Raw genomic sequence first — 21,137 nt, forward strand, 5'->3', positions numbered from 1 at the left:
AACAGCTGCACAAGATCAAAGATACTTAAAAAAAGGCTGGTCTTAAGGTGACTGAATAGCAGCAAAAGCCGTCCTGAAGTCCTGGATCATGTCACTGCCTTTCCTCTGCTTTTCAACCTCACATAGAAGAGGACCTGAGGGGAAGAACCTGGAAAAATGTTGATTTGTAATATGATGGTAGAGGGAAAAAGCAGTTCTACATTGCACTTGGTCATCTTTGTGTCCCTTTGACAGATACCTGGAACTGAATGATTCAAGGTACAGGAAAATTCTGAGTGCCAGTGCATGGAGTGGGGCTTGCAGGTTTACTGTCCTTCCCAGGAAGCCTGAACCTGGGAAAAGGAACCCATAGTACCTGCAAGACAGAGTTGTGCTGATTCACTGAAACAGAGGGCATGCTAAATATATAGAAATGTGTATAAACAGAAATTCATCTCTATCGCTTTTGGGAAGGATGATATTTTTTACTCAAAAGTTGTTCTATTTGATAAAAATCAAAAATAAAATAGCCCCAAATCGTATCAAGATAAGTGAAACAATGGAAATAAGATTTCTTTTCAAAGGAGTGGTAAGAATGCAAATCTAGGTGATGAAGAAACATTTGCATGTCTAAAGGCAAAATGAACCACTTAGAGGATGCACTTTTCCTGCCTCCTATGATTCTATGGTGTACAAACCATATCTTTGCTTAATGTAAACTGAAATAAGCAGTATCAAAGTTGTAACAGATGATGATTTCATTCTGTGTGTACTCTATATTTTTCTATCTGGTGTGTGTCTAGCTCTGTAGGAACCCTACCACAGGCACAATCTACTGCATAGCTACCAACTTTCAAATAACTTATCTGCACAAAGGAATCAGGCAAGGGGGAGGCTGACTCACATTCTTGCTGACAGATACTGCAGCATTACAATGTAAGGAAATAAAGTAATGCAGATTTAACTGAAACAGTTTGAGGGGCACTACTCCAAGCTTTCTATAACTAAATTACATCTATAACATGGCAGTGTCAGTTTACTTTTCTTGTACAGTAAATGCACAAGATTCCAGGGGTAACTACCTCTTTTTAAAACACATTTCTTTTCTTCACATTTAGAATTATATGCATTATTTAACTTGCCAGATATAAACCGAATACCATCCTCTAAAATTGCTTTCAATTGCACTGGGATGTGGCTCCTCAGGCAACGACAACAAAAAAATAGATTGCAGATACATATGAATTAACACTCATTTTGCAGCCTATGAAGAGGTCACATCTTAATTCAGTACATGCCTAGAAATGGTATTTTCAGATAAAATTGCCCTGTGGAGACCACTCACAGCATATTTAATGTTTTGTTTATGGACAATATTTTGTTTGATTTTATGAAACAGATTATAGCAATCAATTTTTCATATTTAGATATTTTTCACTCTTCAGAGGATCGGCTTGTGCAGGATGGACCATAGTGGTGACACACCCATTTTCTAAAATGTTTGAAATTCTGTTCATAGCAAATATTTGATTGGGAATATTTAACAGCTGTATATTTGAATAAATAGAGCCACCTTAGTACTTCAGATAATTTTAAAATGCATCTACAAAACCGGTATTCTACCCTGCTTATATCTTCATGGTTTCCAAATGTGCTACATCATAGCATTGAGGTTCCTGATCAAAGATGACCTGTCATGCAGTAACAGTACTATTAATTTAATTAAATTTCTTAAACCACAGAAGCAGTGAAGACAGGCCACCAGCAAAAATTTGGCTTTAGGAAAGTCTTGATAAGATTTGACACTACCAAGCTTAGAAAACAAGAGTTACTAAATTAGCACTTGTCTATACTATAACTTTGTTACCCCTCTCTGTACTACTGCTCCAAGGAAGGTTCAAGGCTGATGTATTTCAGCTGAACCAGAGAGATGAAGCTGGAAGAGAATGGCTACTGCAATGACACATTAAACCAAACTTTTTTTCTTTTCATCAAGTTAAAATAGAAATTAAAAAGCTTTCCAGAAAGACTGAATAAACCCTCCATATTTTTACTTGAATTCTCCACTAGAGCACAGTCCTCCAAGCTGGGAGCATAGGACAGAGGAAAGACAAGCTCAACCAATTTGTCCAACATAATCAGCAAAAAAGGCTTGTTTTATGCTGGAGAAAAAAAAGTGTGAAAGCTAAACAAAGATTTTATGGTTTTTAAATTTCCCAAAATTTGAGATCTTATGCATACTCTCTTACTATTTTCATGTCTTTTATAACTGAGCATCAGCACAACTAGCTGCCTGGCACAGCTGTAGTGGACCTTTTTCTTCTATATTTAAGACCTGGCATTGTAAATGTTTTATTCTTAAAAGTACTTCTCTTCTAGAAATTTTGTTTTAAAATCTTCTCACCAAAAATATTTTACTGATTTCACTGACCTCCCAGAGTTTATTTTCAACCTTCATATGTCTACCTATATTTTTTTTAGGACACGTTCTGAGATATGGTGAATTCTGAAAATGTTTTATTGTCCAGTAGAACCTCTAGTATGGAGAAAATCTTCTAATGGAGCATTTATGAAACCTAAATTTTTTTTCGTATAAGTTATCTCCAGGTGATTTCTAGTTAAAAGGCACAAACCTCTAATTTCTTAGTTTCAACCTAGACTACACAGTCTTCGCTCCCAGTTTGTGCTAAATAAAGACATAATTTTATTTAGAAAAGATGCCCATTTTGAAGGAACAGGAACATGGTCCTATATGTTATTTTCATATTCACTTTTACAGAAGGTGCTGCTCTGTCTAGGCAAGGAAATTCACGGTAGCATTACCCCTACTTGTTTGCACAGTCCACCACCAGTAGCAACCTGTGCTAGTTTTTACACAGGTATATACAAAACTGTTGGCACCTGTTTGATATAAGCAGGCCTGGTCTTGCATTCTCAGCACAGGCAAGTCTCCAACAAATCAGTGAACCAGCAATATGCTCGTCTCAAAAAAATGCACGGTTTCATTGCATTCTTACTTTAACACACAGAAAAAGAAAAGAAAATCCTCACTTAAAGTCCAGCTCTTACAATCCAGCTGAATAGACAGCTTGATGTGTCATACAGTTCTATCAGGAACTCTCTCAACAATTTTAAGAAATGCCATCTCAGGTCCAAAGGCACAAGGCTATGAGAACATCTTTTCAGTTTTGCAAACAGAACTGTACGAGGGACACTGAAGGCACCTTTCCCTAGACTTTACAAATTTCCATCAAACACAACTGCAGGATGAAGACAGCAGATCAACAACCACCACCCCAACAAAAAATCTACTCATACCAAAGTGAGCATGCTGACATTTTCATGTGGTTGACTAACTTTTCTTTATGGCTACCATAAATTCAACTTGTTATAATTACTGTCAATAAAATTAATGAAATTACAGGCTGCTCAACAAAAGGAATATCAATCTGTAGCATTTTATTAGGTCAGTAAGACCTTAATTTATCACTGGTACATTTTGTGTAAGGCAGGGATTTGGCTCTAGATTTGTAGCTGTTGTAATTTCTTAAAGTTACATTCCAGGACCTTGGAAACATCTCATATATTGATTCTGCTTGCTTGATCAAGAAAGAGGTTTTCAAAATAAACAGAACTTCTAAAACACTTTCTAAAGACTTATAATAACTTCGGTTCTGAGTCAAAGACAAAATGTATAGCAGTTTAAAAACTAAAATGCAGCAAATTTTCAGTAACTGCCAATTTGGAAAAGTATCCTAAATACAACCCCCCAATAAAAGGGGTTGTAAAGTTCTTCACTTTGGGGCAGCAGGCATGAAAAAGTCCATACTGCTCTAGCTTCCTGTTTGTTATAAAACAATAAGGAGAATGCCACCCTTTTTTTCATTTGTGATATATTATTTTCTTTTTTATAATTAAACTGAAGTTACACAAAGACATTTCCAGTATTTAAAAAAACCCCATAAACAACACATTCAAAACACAGAGCAACACAACTGGTTTTATCTTCTTGTATTGCATGAATAAAAGTGTTCTCAGTGATTTCATGTTCAACTAATAACTGAATTGTTTTACATGTACTTTGACTGGATGGTACTCTGGTGTCAGAGTTTGATTCTTGAGTCCTAGACAACAAAAACAATAGGAAACATACTGGAATTTCACTTTTGAAGTGTTAGGTCGCCTTACTTTCAAAACTACCTAAGTTATTTCACAACCTGACTTCCATTTTCAGTCATGTCCCGGACACTGAAGAATTCAAACTTTGCTGAAAGTCACTGTGACCTAGAGCTCATACTATGTGAAACTACAAGCATTACTCTAAAAAATAAAAAAAACCCAAAACCAAGTAAACCCCCCAAAAAATAAAGCAAACAAATAGCTAGACAGGTTTTACTTTTTAGTCAGAACTAATGAAAATTATTAATTTACTTTTTAGGGTCTTCTCACCTTGTTTTAGTGAAAAACTGATTTTGGCAGGTTATGGCTAATGATCACAAGTTTCTGTCAGCATTCTGGGCTCTCAATGAGACAACCAGCTGCTGTTCATTGGAACAATAAAGGTGTAATCCTACTTGAATTTTTTTTTTTAATGTTGCATCTTCCAGCCAGCAGGGCAGTCAAAATGTTTAAAAGCATTTTTCATAACACTGTACCAAGGTGAAGTGTAATATTACATACCATCAAAAATCTATGCTAAAAATCTAGATACACAAGTTATTAAGTCATTCTGTTGCATTTAGCTAAGGATGAGCCTGGTCCAGATCCACATTTTTAGGGTTAGAGAACAAGTTTTTTCCTCACTTAGGTACACTGGACACTGTATTCAGGTACTACTTCAGTTATTAACAGTGCTTTTTCAGACTGGTCACAAACACAATGAATATTAAGAAAGCAAAGTAGATAAGGTAGAGACTTAAATTCAAGCTGAGTTTTGTGAGGTTGACATTGCAAGCATCTCTTTTAGTAATCAACTGTAATAAAGTGCTTATTTCTATAATGTTCTCATGTTTCCCAGGTTAACTTAGAGAAGTCAGGCAACTGAAAACATTAACGAATCTCCTAACCTAGCTGTATGCAAAATTAGTCGCTTTAGGGCAATTACCCTATCCAGTGAAAATGAGGAAATTTTACAGTACATCAAGGTTCTTTGAGTGCCATTAGATCTGTTTCCATTTAGGAAATATTCCCATATTGACCAATTTCTTTCTTTTTCAGTGTTTTTTTTTCCCCCTGCTAAGTATTCTCAGGTCAAATCTCACTAAAGAGCAACTTGAACTGATACCATCAGAATTAACTTCAAGCAAAGTTATGAGAAGAGTTTAAGGGAAAGAAAATCTGATCTGCAAAAAAACCTCTCCAAGCTCTACTCAGCTAATTCAGGATCATCAGGGTCCTGCCTAACCACAACAGCAGCCATCACCACAGCTGTCACAGTAATCAGTGTTTCATAAAAAAATTAGTTCAAAGCTGATTTAGACATACAGGGACAACACTTTTGCAAGCAGCAAAAACAGAAAGACTAATGTATTAGGGTAAAATATATGATTGAAAAAATATGATTGAAAAACACTTGTCTGAACAAATAATCACAGATGCTCTTCATGTGAGGACAGGAGGACCCATGAAAAAGAAAAGTAAGCCATCACTTCTCTCATGATTATTTGCCTCTCAAATAGAGAAAACAACACTCTTCTTCACTTCTGGTTTTGGAATACCCCTAGCACAGTCTCGTCGAGAAAATATGAGAATTAGTATTTTGTTTTGGTTTTCTTTTTTTAATATGTTCCTCAATACTTATTCTGGGTGAAACTCAATTTAAGGCACTAAAAAAACGTTTTGTGAGAGTTTATCAAGCAGGTCACAGTAAAGGTTATGTCCTCAGACAATTATTTAATTTAGAACAAAAAGGCTGAGTTTGGAAATCATACCTGTTACTTTAAAATACACCTCCTCCTGATTTAGCACTGATTCATGGCACAAGACCCAGTTTCAATGTAATGTCAAAATGAAAACAGTGCTTTTTAAATGACAGGTCAACTGAACCTGAGTGATTTTAGTGAAATACGGTCATTCATAATTATCACCAAAATTTGTTGGTTTTAGATATATATTGTTAAAGAGAAAACAAAGCTCTTATAAGGTGTTCTTTTCTTCTTTGATGAAGGAAGAATATTCAGTGTGAAAATCACTTTCCAGTACAATAGAAAAAATTCTGAAAAACAGTGAAATCATATAGGATTTCACTGTATAATTATCTCTAGTCATAAGGAAGCAGCACTCAGCAGACCTGAGGAAAGACCAAATGAGAGAACTAACACAGAGAGAAACCAAAGAATTTTTATTCCAAGAGGTTTACACTTCAGTAGGTCATAATCACTTTACAAAAAGACAATTTTAATTCATCTTTTGTTTTCACACAGAACTCTCGTGTGAATCCCATAATGCAGCTGTTTTGCTCATCACTTGTAAAGATTCAAAGATTCACTAATATTTTGACTTTTACTACAGAATACAGTTTTGTGATTGTCCTACAAATAGTATTGAAGAATACTGGGGACAGATGAAGTGTATCTTGAACATTAAACCCCTCTCTTTTCTCCATTTACAGAAAATACAGTTGTCACCAAAGTTCAGGTTTTTCTGTGCCACAAAGAACATTTGTTATCTAACACAGATGTGGGTGGTATGCCATTTTCTAAGAGCCCTTCTTCTGTAGGATTGTGCTCTGGGTTGCTGAAGTTGGTTCAGTAAAGGATCAGCCTGAGGAGGGTATGAGGCCTGAGCTGAGCAGAGGAAGATTCATAACTTTCATTTTTACCTCAATTATGCTACAAATGTTAGGCCTATAGAAGAGAACAATATATTCACAATTGTTACACCTGAAATAGCTGTCCCTCACTAATTTTGTTACTTTAGCAGGGCCATTTCAGAGGATAAGTCTGTGTTACCAGAGCATTTCATTAACAGACTCAAAATGTTAAGCAGCCTCAAGTAGGCAGGAGACAAAGATCCACTCCTGCAGGATTAAAATGTCACCTTTCTATAAGTCACCTGATAAGTAATGGATGCTCCAACCAAAACAAAATGCTTCCAAGCTATTATTATCTTCTAGTAGCTAGTAAGATGTTATGTATTTTCAATATGCTATATATTACAGAATTTGGATCAAATGGACTTTAGAAACAGAAATTGCAACTGAATAAGAATTTTACTCTTGGAAGACATAATACCAAATGAGGCTATACCAGTTTTATGTAGAAAATCCATAACTGAAGCCAGAAGGTTTATAGCATTGAAATGGTGTAAAACCACAAACTCATGTTATCTTTTTTTACTGTCAGAAACCTGCTGTGGGAAAAAAAATGTTTCTCAACCCAACTGTTTAAATCAGGGCAAGGGCAGACAAAATAGGCTGTGCTGAGATGTCACATAGACTGTACATCGTCTGGCAAGCAGGCCCCAATACTCTAGACAACACATAAACAAGTGTCTTTTCACAGAGGGACAGAATGGCTCCAGTCCCAAATCATAGCTTCCAATAACAAAGCAGGGAAGTGAAAACTCCAGTTTATTTACAAAATGTACGTGCCACAAATGACAGAGATAAAAGCCTTTCCGAGAAGAAATTCAAGGAACGTCTTAACTTGCAGCCTTAGAGTGCTCCCTTTGAAATACATTAGAAGTGGAGATACATGTGTGTCACAAACCAGCTGTGAGACTATGGCACAAGGTGATTTGGAACCTTATAAAAAAATAAATGGTATAATAAGAAAAATTAAAGAGTATCTATATCTATCTGGAGGAAGTGAAAGCTGTTACAGGGGCTACAATTTCAGCTTTTGAAAGAAAGCAGTACAAAGGTTTTTCTCAGCTCTATACTTTATAGAGGTCAGCTGCAAAGACAACATAAAAGTCGGGAGGAAGAAGGAGTTTGCCACAGAAAGGAAAATGTGACAGAGAAGAGTGAAAGGAAAACATTAGATGGTCCTTCAAATTTCCCATGTTCTAAAACTTTTTGTGCTATTTTGCCATCCTGTTAATTTCTTTCCATCCCATGACACAGATTTAATTTTCCATGGATATTTTTTTCTAGAAATACATCATATTTAAACCAGAAAAACGTATAATGTGGTTTACAGGTGTTCAAACCTGATTACTCTACTTTCTAGCTTTATGATCCATGAGAAAATTTAGGCTAATAAACTTTTTTTTTGTGAAATCTGTTCTTCATGTTTTCCTGACAGAAGAAGTAGAACATGCATGAAGTTACCAAAAGTTCTGGTGCCTTTTAGAGCATTCACCTGCACCATTAGAGTCTGATCTCATAGCAATTAATACCTACAGAGACCTGTGACTTGAAGGAGCCTCTCAGTGGCCCAGCTTCTGGAGGGTGCTGAGAGTGGAAGGAGGGACCAGCTGTGCCAGGGAAGTACTGCTGGGCATCAACATGCAAGTTAGGTACTCAAAAATTTGGCACTCAGTGCCCCTTTTTTGTATCATAAATATTTAAATGTAGGAAAAAATCCAGCAACAGAAATTGTGAGATTTTTCCTACAATGAAAAAAAAAAAAAAGAGATAAAGTTTATTTAATTTCACACTTGTCTTTCACTTAACAAAGGCACAACTTAGCATAAGTCCTTTTGGATATTATGTGCAATGTATTACCTTATTTTTGGACAATTGCACAATGACTGCAGCTGTTTTATAGGAAACTATGTTTGAAAAAGCTAATTATATTTCAAGTATTCCAAGGGAAGTGGCCAGAAGAGAGGATAAATGGCGAGGATATTCATCAGGCACTGGCAGGAGCACAAGCATGTTGTGATGGAGGTTTTAACACATTTCAGAAGCCTGCTGCCTGGGATAGTTTTGTGATTACGTACTCGCTCATCTATTTCCCTTTGGTGTTTATGTTGGAAAGATGGCATGTTATTTTGAAAGAAATGAAGAAAAAAAGGAGCTTGCAGAGGAAACTGTAGCAACTAGTCCTGGTATGGACTAGTTTAACACAGAAACATTATTTTTTTTTTTTTTTTATTATTATTATGTATTATTTTTTATTTTATTATTATGTATTATTTTTGTCCTGAAGTTAGTGTGAGTCTTCCCCTTGGCTCTAATAGACCCTGAATTACACCACGTGTAGATCTTCCTGATTGTTTTGGAAGTATGAAATTTGTAAGGAGGACAGATTGTCCCTTTCAGACCAGAGGCCGGGTCTGCTCGCCACTGTAGACACAGATGTGGGCAGTACCTTTACTGGCATTCCCTTCCTCCTTCCAGTTGTGTTGTGGCTCCCTGTATTTCTTCTGATTCAGACAATTCCTTTGGTCATCACTCAACCAGAGCAGTAAGAAGAGCATTGGAATTTTTGTGATGCTGCATGGCACTCAGGACAAGGCAGGGTCTGTTTCCAAACAGTGAAATACACAACAGTATATTTTTCTTCAGACAAAAATCTGTTGGTATTTTTGTTGTCCAAACATCTTGAAAGAAGTATAATAAAAACAAAAAAACAACAGCAAAACAAAAAGCATACAAACAAAAACTTGGAAAATATTTGGTGGCTGTGAGTTTTTTAAATAAGTAGAATCTTACTAAAACCTCCACCCATGTTTCATGCTTTAAGGAACTGAGAAAACAAATAAAATCACAATTCCTTTTTCTTATAGTGATAGTAAAATTTAACTGAAAGGAAGAAGAAAAGATTTGTATCTGTGGAAACTGCTGTCATTTTGAAAGAAAATCAAAGAACTCTGTCTTACACCCTCCTTCGGGATCAACTGAGTTTCCATAGCATGACAGGATTTCCCCACTGACTATCAAAAACTTTGGTCAACACCTGTTTTCAAACAGTGTGGTATAAACATTGTTAATAAACAGATTGACTTCAAATGTACACGATTTAAAAAAAGGAATAAAAACACTGAGGTCTTCAATTGATGAAGATGAATTGGGGTAAGTGTCTCAATCTTTGTAGGCTGTGCACAGAGACTCAGACAGGGTAGATGAAGACATACTAACATAAAGAAGAGTTACAGTGAATAAAAAGTCTCTGAAAGCATCTGAAATATTGCTTGTACTGTTCCAGTTCACACTGGATACTACTTCCACTCCTCTCTAGGACAACAGTCATGATACAACACAAACAGCTTCACCACAAGCAGGGATGTAACCCCAAATATTGCAAGCCTGAGGCATCCACTACCTACTGTTAAGACCATGAGCTTACAGATAAACGCACGCTTTAGATAAAAGACACACTTAAGAAAAATATTTCTCTTTTGTGCTAGCTTGTAATACCTAGGAAATATGACAGCGTGTGTCCTTTTGGGTTAGGTTCAAAATACTTGTCACCACTATATGTAAAAGAGTTCAAAAGAAGGCAGAGGACAAAGGCTATCCAGTTCTCATAGGATCCAAAAGAGACCACAGGTTCACTTGGATTAGAGCTGTACTGGTTTTCTCAGAAAATGCTGTGCTTCAGCTGAAAGTAGAAAAGGGAAATGACACAGATGCATGAAATCCTGCAGTAAAAGACAGGGGAAAGTCCCTGTGCTGGAAGATATTCCAGTATAATAAATAGTTCCTGGAAGAAACCAAAGTCAGCATTCTGCAAGGTAAAAGCTTTTTAGCTACTCACAACATTATTCTATAAATTTAAATTTGAGAGGTCCAAAAGAGATCTCATGGCCTTTACTGCTACTTCACTGGCTCAGAGTTAACAGCTTTCTTAAATTGGTACATGTGAGTCAAATATCAAATTTGAAAGCAATTGTCCTTGCCCAAAGCTGAAAATAAGTTTGACTGTAAAACAAATGTAATTATGTCTCTACAGGAAGGAACACATCCAGAACGATCATGAAGTTGGTTGTAATCAATGACCTTTTCCGAAATACCTTGAACTATTTCTTTTGTTGATGGGACTTTCTAAAAGTATACTGGGAGCCATAGGTTTCTGGCTTGTACCCATTTTAAACATTGCTTATCGCGCAGTGCTACAATTTGTTATCAGATGACCCTGTGCTCATATACAAACACAACCACTATCAGGCACAGACAGGCTATAATCTGGCAATAACTTTAAAAAACAGAAACAAACACAATGTGTAGGGAATATTAATAAACTCACAGAATTCTGGCACATCATTATTAGACTACTACTAAGTATCTGGAGGGAAGTACAGTAAGACATGATAAAAATCCACATTAATTTCAGTCCTATTCTCTATGACATAAGATGTCTTAAATAGCTACTGTCACATGAAGTGCTCTCTTTAGAACAGTTCAAAATCCTTTAGCCTTATCCAGCTTTTGTGAATGTGAGGATTACCTTGTTTTATAAATTTCTATTGTACAGACATTTGTACAAAACCATTTTTTTAATTATAACCATTATTCTAGCTTTGGGAGAAATGTCTTACAAGAAAGACTCTTCCTTTAGCAGATACCATACTAGGATATATTACAGAATAAAATTACCAAATTTCAGAATTCTTCAGTACTTCTAACAGGAGTCCAATTTTTTAAAAGCACTCCCATAGGTAAGGTAGTCTAATTTCAGCAGCTGCCAGCAACTACCATGGTTCATAATGCGGTTTAGGTTGACAATCCTTTACAATATTTCCTCCTCAAAAATGGCACTTCATTATATTAACCTTCAAAAGAAAATCAACAAATCACTGTCTGTTTACCCTAAAATGGGGATAATTTCCCTGTGTCATGAGAATTTAATGAAAATAAAATCCAGGAACAAGTATGCAGCCATCAGATACTTTAGTGATGGTGTCTTGGTTTGATGTTGGGTACTAAATAATTAGCTGAATAGATAGGAACAGAGAATTTAATTGCAAAGTTCTTTCGTCAGCATAACTTTTGCAGAGTGTGGTTGCTTTCTGTTAATTAAACAAATTGTCTGTATCAAAAAGGTACATTTATACTATTCATTGAAAGCTGCACATGACTTTTTGCAGGCCATGACATGCAAAATACAAAAGCAATAGGGTTCAAATTTAAGCTTGGGTAGAAATGGATTTTTGTTTGGTTTTAATGGTTTTTTGGTGGAGAACAATGTATTTGCCCAGATGTAAATTCGTCTTCCTTGGCCAGTGCATGGATAGTCTTAAATTCCTCCTTTTACATCCCTTTCCATCAATTCATTTGAAACAAACCAGGAGGAAGACCAACCACACAGTCTCCACATACTGGGCCCAAATTTGGGATCCAGAGGTTAGAATACGACTGCACCCTAAAATTCACAGCTGGAATTGAGCAGGGCACAGGGACAGATGTGCTCAATGCCAAGCCTCAGTAGACAGTTCAAATATTTTCTCTTTATATTAATCTTTAGATTGTTTAAAAAGATAATTGCATCTCTTTTTGGATCAAACCTCGCAACACATTCATGTTATATTACCAAATTCAAAATCCAGAAACTTTGGCCAGCAAGTGTGTGTGGCATGAATAAGGATCGCTTAGGAATTAAGCTTACCACGTGTGGAAAAAAATGGGATTCATTTAAATGGTGCTTGTTCTGTCTAACCTTATCCCTCAAGCTGATGCAAGAGTTCCTGGAAAACTTCAAGCTTTGACATTTTACAGATAGGCTTATTTAAGAGAGCATGGAAGATTTTAAGCCACTCAATACCATTTTTCTTAGATATGTGAGGCACATTCCTTTTTTTAAAGATTTCAGTAGCTTATTTGCAAAATTAGTCGAAAAGAAACAACAAAAGTTTAATTTTAGAGAATCCAATCTCTGGATTGACCATTTTTCTGGATATATTAATGCGGGTACTCTTCTCTCATCATTACCATGATGTCATTAATTACAATATTCCAACTGACTAATCAGGAAGGAGGTTGTGCCTAAACTGGAAGAGGTTATGACTCTAAAGCATTGTTATCTTTTTCTGCTAAGGAAAGATTGGTCAGGGAACTCCCACTCAGGAATCCTTTCTTTTGTGAACTGAAGGGAGGCTGAGGTGCTTGTTCAATTTGCTTTATCACATACATGGGGAGATTGCGCCTAGTGCTTAGGCTGTGAAATAAATCCACTCATTGTCACTTATTACCACAAAATGTTTGTCTTTCAAAAGCATTTGCAAATCTCATGGCACAATTACAAATGTGGGAAAATACAATTTTCCCTAAAGATATTTATTAACTAATACTATCAAAAAGTGATATGAAAAAAAAAAGCAGAAAGGGATATAATGACATTTACATACATGTATATATATATGTGTATGTATTACCAAGATCAAAAAATTGTGTGATAGGAGGATTTCCATGTAGAATAATTTACTGAAATGTCCTAATTAACCCATATTATTCAGCTGAATATGTGTTATAAACAATTTGTATAAGGATAAGAATGGCATGAGGTCCATAAAATCTAAAAAAATATTTTTTATCCAGCAAAATTATAGCTTAAGTTAAAAAGTTACCAAATATCTGACAAGAGTTACTTTCCAAATAAATTATTTAATGAAAAGTTAAAGAATTCAGATAATTTTAAAATAATTATTTAATCATCCACAGTCCTACCCTTTATGTGTTTTCTGCTTTTTTCTTGAGTGGTGTCAAGACAATCAAAAATTAAAAATAATTAAATTTTGAATTTAAAATATGTTGATATATTTTAGTATGCTCCTAAAATTTAAATAGATGATCTTAGAGAATTTGATACAGAATTTTTTTGAACAAATTTTACTTTCATTTTTACCTACCACATTTATAGTCTGCTACATTTGACTTCTGTGGAGTCAATCCCCTTGTTTCCTAATAGAGATAAACATAGATATATTAGTTCTTTGACAATGAAAATCCTAGATTAAATTTAAAAAATAATACTTCAGATCTAAAATGTATTGAATATTAATTTCCCATTTGGGATTTTATAATTGAGCTTATTTTATTGGAAGTATAGGCTTGGAAGGCAGCACGGAAATCTACAAATAACAGGGAGTATTAACTAAGAATAAAATGGTAATGTCCCCGCTTGTATATGGTATTAAGGAAATAACTACTCCAATACTATGTCTGGTTCTGATGTTAACATTTCAGAAAAATACATTAAAGGTTTGGAAATAATTTTTGAAAGTAAGGGAATAATTTGAAGTTGGAAAATAGGCCTTGAAAAAAGAGGCTAAAAAAAGAATCTATAGAACTTTTCAAAGTGACTGGGAAGTATTTGGACTACAAATATGTACAAAAGGAATACACTTTTGATAGTAGACAGTGCTTTAGTATACCAGGAAAACCATAAAATGTTGAGGTGGCTGGAAACTCATGGAATTTGACATAACTGGAATGCTTCTCTAATTTACCCATAGGAGTATTTGACATGGTGTTATTCTGAGGTTTTTATGATGGCAATCAAATTGAAAGTTGATGATGTTTAAGATTTGTGAATGCCAGAGTTTGGATTAGTGATTATTAATAGCCTCCTCTGACCCTAAAATATAATATAATGGTCTCCATACACATGAGAAGTTCTGTAAAAAATATTTTTGTCCTTAAAAGTATGTGAACCATAGATTATTCCTACATTCAGATGTTGGTAACTTGCTCCTCGTGGCTTTGAGGCTAATTGGCCAGAGTATGAGAGGTACTACATTCTTCTCTTTAGCAAATTCAGTGTTTTAATTTTAAATAGTTATTCAAGTCTGCATAGCTGGGTCTAGTCAACTAAAGTCAGTAGAATCATTCTTTTGACATCCTTACAGTCATATGAGTTATTGCTCGTGGTATTGTATTTTTCAGTTCCTATGAAAGCACCAGGGTAAAAACAGCATTGTTAGCAGAAAATTCTATTTCTGCATAGGGGGTGCAAACCACTGGATTTTGATGCACCATCTTCATTTCTTTTACATACTGAACTTCTGCAACGTTCTCCTGTCGGGGTCCCTCCCTCTTCCATGTGGTCCTGGGAGAGGGGCCCTGGGGGGGAGACACGGGGTTTCCCTGCCCCTGGTCAGCCTCGTTCCCCATTGGTTGGTTTGTGTTCCCTGCACAGGCAAGGACCCTCAGGTCCCGTGATTGCCTCAGTTCCTGAGCAGAGCTCCGGCCATGCGGCTGGAGAAATAAACATCTCTGAAACATCTATCAAGAATCGGTCCATAGATATTTCTTTTCCACGGGCCTCGTTGTCTGATACACGTGTTGCAGTATCCCCACTGTGACATTCTCCCTTTAAAGGGTTTAGATCCAGGAGATATATTTCTCAACTGATCTAAACTGACACATGGCTGTTAAAGTAATTGCAATGTTGATTTCATCATCCTGAGAGATGGATTTTCAGACTGCAGAAAAGTGAACCTGAAAGAAACAGGGGAACTTTCCTTTACCCTTTTCCTTTTTGTGTTTATTTTTCTCCTGCTTTTCTCTGTTTCAAATGGCATATCTAAATAAAAGAAAAAATGTATCCGTAGGAAAATTACCAAGTGATCTGCAGATGATAGTTTTTTGTAAATGTAAAGGTAAGGGCATTTCCATTTACCGAATTTAAATGCATTCCAAGTGGCACAGCCAGTACAGTGTCAAGTTTTTCGCTGTGATAAGGCTCGAGGCAGGAAGCCATGAGAGGTCAGGAAGGAAGCACTATCAGGCCTGAGAGGGGACCAAACAGCAAAGGGAGCAGCAGAGCCTCTTGTATTTAGGCTGTGTAGCAGCTGTGCTGTTTTCCAGAGATGAACAGCTACGAGTGTAAAATCCCACCTACTGTCTCTTTAAACTTACTGGGGAGAAAATATTCCTTGTTTGCTGTGCTTGTCTTTTGCTTCTAGCAACTTTTTAAGGGGAAGAGGGAAGCAGGGGAAGGCAACAGGGAAAGTAATATTCCACATAAACATTTCTTCTGGGATGCAGACCAGTTTGTTTATAGCAATTTAGTTTGACCCTGGGCACACCAAAGGAAATGGCTTTAATGTTGGTTTTGCTCCATCATGCCAGAGCTGGATCCAAGGCATGTAGTTTGCACGGGTATGTTTCCAAACATCACCAACATCACCTGCTTCCCAATACACTCCCCAATGGGAAATAGGTCAGGGAGCAACTTAAGGAGAAAGGGAAAGCTCTAACCAAATTTGGCTTGTAAAAGAGCCACCTACACTGGGAAGTCCAGGGTTGTTGCTCTGTATTACACCCCCAAAGGTTTTCAAAGTAGTTTAGTGAGCCCAGCTAAACTGGGCTGACAAAGTCATTTTCCCATCCCATGAAATGAGGGAATTTATATCATCATCCTGTTCCATGCTGTGATGAAATAAAGATATTTTACATTTACCCTTGAAAATGAGAGCAGCAGGAGATCTTCTTGCCTACTTGAGTGTTCATTCATTTCCTATTTCATCTAGGATCTATTCATGTTGAAAATCTTGCTCTGGTGTTCACTTATATTGGGGAGTGGGGGGTATTGGAGGTAACCTGGCAATCTGACTTCTGGTATTTTAGAGATGTTATCTCTAAAAAACAGCTGATGCTGAAAGAGATGATCTTAGAATAGCTGATATCTGGTAGGACAGCCATGAAGGAGAGGACAGATCCATACCAAAGCCAGGAATCATGATAATATATGAGACTGGTTAATATTTGTCCTAGATCTTGTTTATTCTTCTTATTTTCTTGTTCAGAGAATATCAAGTAGCCTAGAGAGTGTTAGTGTCTTTCTTGGTTCCACTGTGAATTTTATAGGATTTTGCCTATTCCTCTGATTTTAAAAATCATCATTTTCAGAATAAAAAGCAAGCAAACAAAAGTGTGTTCTGTTCAAATATTCCTCACTAGTTCTTAAAGTCAGTTACTGTAAAAATATATGACCACATCCTAGCATTTCTATGACCTTCAGGCACAGAGAGACTTTAATTTTGTTGCTACTATTTTATGCTTATATAGTTAAATGGAAGCCAAACCATTTACTATTGTACGAGGCCATCCAAAACATAAAGGGTGCAAGCCAGTGCCCACTACATTTAATGAAAGCGAGATATCAAAACCAGCACCAGCTCCAAAAACCTGTCTAAAATTACAGTTACTCACAGTAGTAAACTTGTGCATGTGCTTTAGGATCTGCGCCCGACTCTGTGCACAGGAACTCATTCCCAATTAACCGGTGGGATTGTTCAAATGTACTCTCTTGAATTATGGAAAAATAACCAAGAAGCTTGTCCAACCTACAGCAGAAGAGATCAGTTCAATAGGAACATAAAGAAAAAATCAGTACTCAAGAAAACTGAATATACCTCTCAAACGCAGGATCATTTCATACCTTTGAGGAGTCAAAGCTTATTCCTGCTGGAGAAAGGTAAAAAGAAGTTCACTTTTGTGAAAATATATTACCTACCTGTGCTTCCAAGGTCAGTGAGACCTGTCCTGCATTGAATAAGTACTGCTGGAGCAGAAAAAGCAGACTGGGAGGTAGCTTTAACTTATGAACTACTATTTAGTTGCTAAACTGCCCATGGAAGCAAAAATATAGAGCTAAATTAATGAAAAATTACTTCATGAAAAACCAAGGTATATAGTCATGTGATTCCATCACCATAACCATTTTCATATGGAAGTAAGAATGAATTTGGTTCATGGCATAACATTTGTCTAAAAGTAATTCTTTTTTGCTGCCATTAACAGCAAACTTGTACAATGTTATTGTGTGGCACTAACTAATGGGAAAGTTAGTGGAGCCTGACAAAATCTGGCCCAATTTTAGATTAGGTTTTGAGTAAAACTAGGACAGTTTCTGGCATGATCTAGAGATTTTTTATTAAATTGGAACGGAGGCAAAATTGGGTTGGTCCACCTAGAGCTCAAAATGAATTTTTACACTTACTTGAACATCAAAGTACAGTTTAAGAGCAAGCCAAAATAAATGAATTGAAAGTATATCCACAAATCCTGCAAGTCAGAGCTAACAAGGTCTTTAAAAAGCTTTGCCAGCTATCATTTGCTATGCATACAACTCCCTATATATGCACCAGCTATATAAAGTTGATGCTAATTCATCATGAAAAGAACAATATTTTGTTTACAGTAAGTGGTATGTTCAAAGGCACGATCAAGTTCAGCCTAATTTGTCTTCCCATAAATTAAATCTCACTGATTTACTTGCCCTCTACAGGTACTTTTCTCCTTGTATAGGTGGCAGAGTCCCAGTGTAGAGACAGAGACATATTCTGTTCAAACCCAATATATGTCTAATTTGCCAAGTAGACAGTTCTTCTCAATATTATGGTTCACAAACACATCTCTTTTCCTCTCCAAGTAGACAGTTAAAAGATATTTTTCATAAGATTACACCCAGCAGCATTTACTCTGTACATTGACTGTAATAACTGATTAAAAATGATAGGGTGAAATGAAATTCAGATAACCAAGCTAGAGGACAAATGATCCAACATTGTAAAAAAGTAACAGCACAGTGCTGTTTGGAGACTATTTTAGAAATATCTTAAAGAATATATTTATGTAAATGGAAAGAGGCTTCATTTTGTAACTTCTTTAGTCCAATAATTAAGTTCTATGAGCTCTCCCTGATCTTCTTATCCCTTCTTTTTGTCTTCTTAAAAGTCAAATATAAGTTGATTTTCTTGGTTTGAATCATAGCTATTGAATTTGTTCTGTAAAAAAACATTTTCAGACCAGATACAGCTATTTACCTACTCCCTCTTGCAGACCTGGTTTGAAAAGTATGCCTTACTTAATTTACAGAACCAGAAGAAATCTCAACTAAAAATGCCATTTCTAAAAATAAGAGCAGCTGGGTTAAACATTATCCTTCTCCTGTTGAAGACTGTCTGAGGTTGTCTCATGGATGTGGTGGTGACAATCTAAGATATGGCAGCAGTTTGCCTCTTCTCTCTGTCTTCCAGAGACAGCTATCCCCAGAGCATGCACTCACTCTTTGGCAATTTCAAATGATATCCTCTCATTGAATCAGCTGACAAGGCTGACACCCACCACTGTGTTGCACTAGGGACTAGAAAGGCTGAGGTGCAGGCACACAGCCCTCCTGCTACCCCTCCACAGGTGCTCACCTCTGTGTTTGTACATCCACCAAAGCTAGGTCTGCCACAGCCCATAAATCTGAGCCTTTCCAGAAAGAGCAGAATACTGAATGATCTTCCACTCCCAGAGCACTTCTTCACTAGTTTACCATAAAGATGAAACCCCTTTTCCTCCTGCTTGAAGGCTGGAGTTGGCTTAATAAGGGGTATAAAACTGTAAGGTGAAAGATTTAGTGGGCATATTGTTTGCAATTAGCATTTGGTTTGGAATTCTAAGGAGCTTTCAGGAGACTTACCAGATAATGATCTGAAGTCACAAAATTCCTCCAGGCATTTCTCCATCCCACTTTGTGTAATACCATCTTCTGTGGCTGCTGGCTACTTCTAAGCCAGGCCTCCCTAATCTGTTCTTAAATGCTTTCATCACCAGATTGCTTTGTGTTTTTAAGCAAAGTGAAATTCAGTGCTTGAGAAAAGTGCAAGGATGTTGATATACTGGATACCAGCTCTAGCAAAATAAGTAACAGCATTCATAAACTTTCCATAAGGAAGAGAAAATGAAGTCGTTAGGTATCATTTCAGTATCAGACATGTTACACACCTTCTCCACTTACTTAATAACCTAAAATTTTGCTTATATCTTCCTAGACATCTGGTGCAGACCACAGATAACCACAAACATTTGGAAAAACAGGTCACAATATTCTGCATGAGATTAATGATCTAAGCAGACCTAATTTTAGGTAAATGTTGAAAACACTCACCATCCCCCCACACACGTGTTTGATGGTCCCATATGCATCAGCAGGCATGATAATTCACTGTCCATCACAAACAGGACACCAATTGAGCTGACAGGTATTAGAAAAAGAGATTATTTTTTCTAGGGTTTTCTTTTGTTTTGTTTTTTTGGGGGCTTTTTTGTTTGTTTGTTGTTGTTGTTGTTTTGTTGGGGTTTTTTTGCAAAGCCTGAAAAGAACTGAATGATATTATGATAAGCACTAACAAATGTCAAATAAGCAGAGAACAGCTTAATTTGGAAAATTTCCTTGGTTCCTTTTGGTGAAGTCACAGATATCTTTTTGTCATTAATACCGTAGTTTCACCCCTAAAAAAGTAATTTGCCTTCCTCTGCTTTTAAAGGCAAAATCAGAGATTTGGGTACCATAAGGTAGTACTGAGTGTAGAAGACTGATGAATGCAGCCTTGCAATCTCTTGGCAGAACAGCAACAGTCACATCTTCCTGGGGCATTCAAGCAAGGGGAGTTAGGGAGGTAAGCAGGTAACCCAGACAGGCATGGAAGTATCATCTCTCATTCCAACCAGCAATAACAGATGTGTGGACCATATCTCAGGATCCTGAGTACAGCAGAACAGCTAATCTTCCTAATGTGTGACCATCTTGAGAGAAACCTTACTCCACAGAAGTCACTTTATTTTTGGTATTTTCTTAGTACACAATTATGAGTGAAGCTTAAATATTCTCCATTCACACTGAGATTTTCACATGGGAACCCAAGATATCATCACTTTTTTTGTTGTCTGGTACTGAGTTATTTACTGGGATATATTCCTGAGAACTTTAACAGGAAAGAACAGTAGCTGACATCTGGCAGAAATATAGACAGTTATGTAGATTATAAACAGAATGATCTATCACTTTTAGCAAATATATAGCAGAACAAAAGACATTAAGTAGAAACCTAAATGGCAAAACATCGATGGCAGGAAGAGATCAAAGAAATCCTGCTCTTTGCTATATGAATAGAATAGGTGAAATTATTATACAAGGAAGAGTCTTATATAAAATTAGCATTGATATATTTATCCTTGTTTTGAATGCAGCTTTGTTTGAACTGAGAAAAAAATAATAAAGTGGCCAACAGTGCTTGAGTGAGGGTATCCTTTATTGCTGTATTATGTTTTCAGGAAAGATTGATTTCCACTCTCTCCTTTTCTTGCCCCCTGCCATTAAACATAAAGGTTTACTCCACTAATACATTTTTATTCATTTGAAGGCATTGAATAGAAATATTATATAGAGGTTTGAGGTAAAATATATGGAGAAAAACATTTCCTTCTTAAGAAGTACATTAAAAAAGCACATCTTAATAGAGCACTATGTGCTCTAGTAAAAAAAAAATATTACAGG

This window comes from Corvus kubaryi, unplaced genomic scaffold (assembly GCF_017639235.1).
Source record: "Corvus kubaryi isolate FWS band 111438036 unplaced genomic scaffold, C.kubaryi_AGA036_p1.0 37312, whole genome shotgun sequence".
Classification (NCBI taxonomy): Eukaryota; Metazoa; Chordata; class Aves; order Passeriformes; family Corvidae; genus Corvus; species Corvus kubaryi.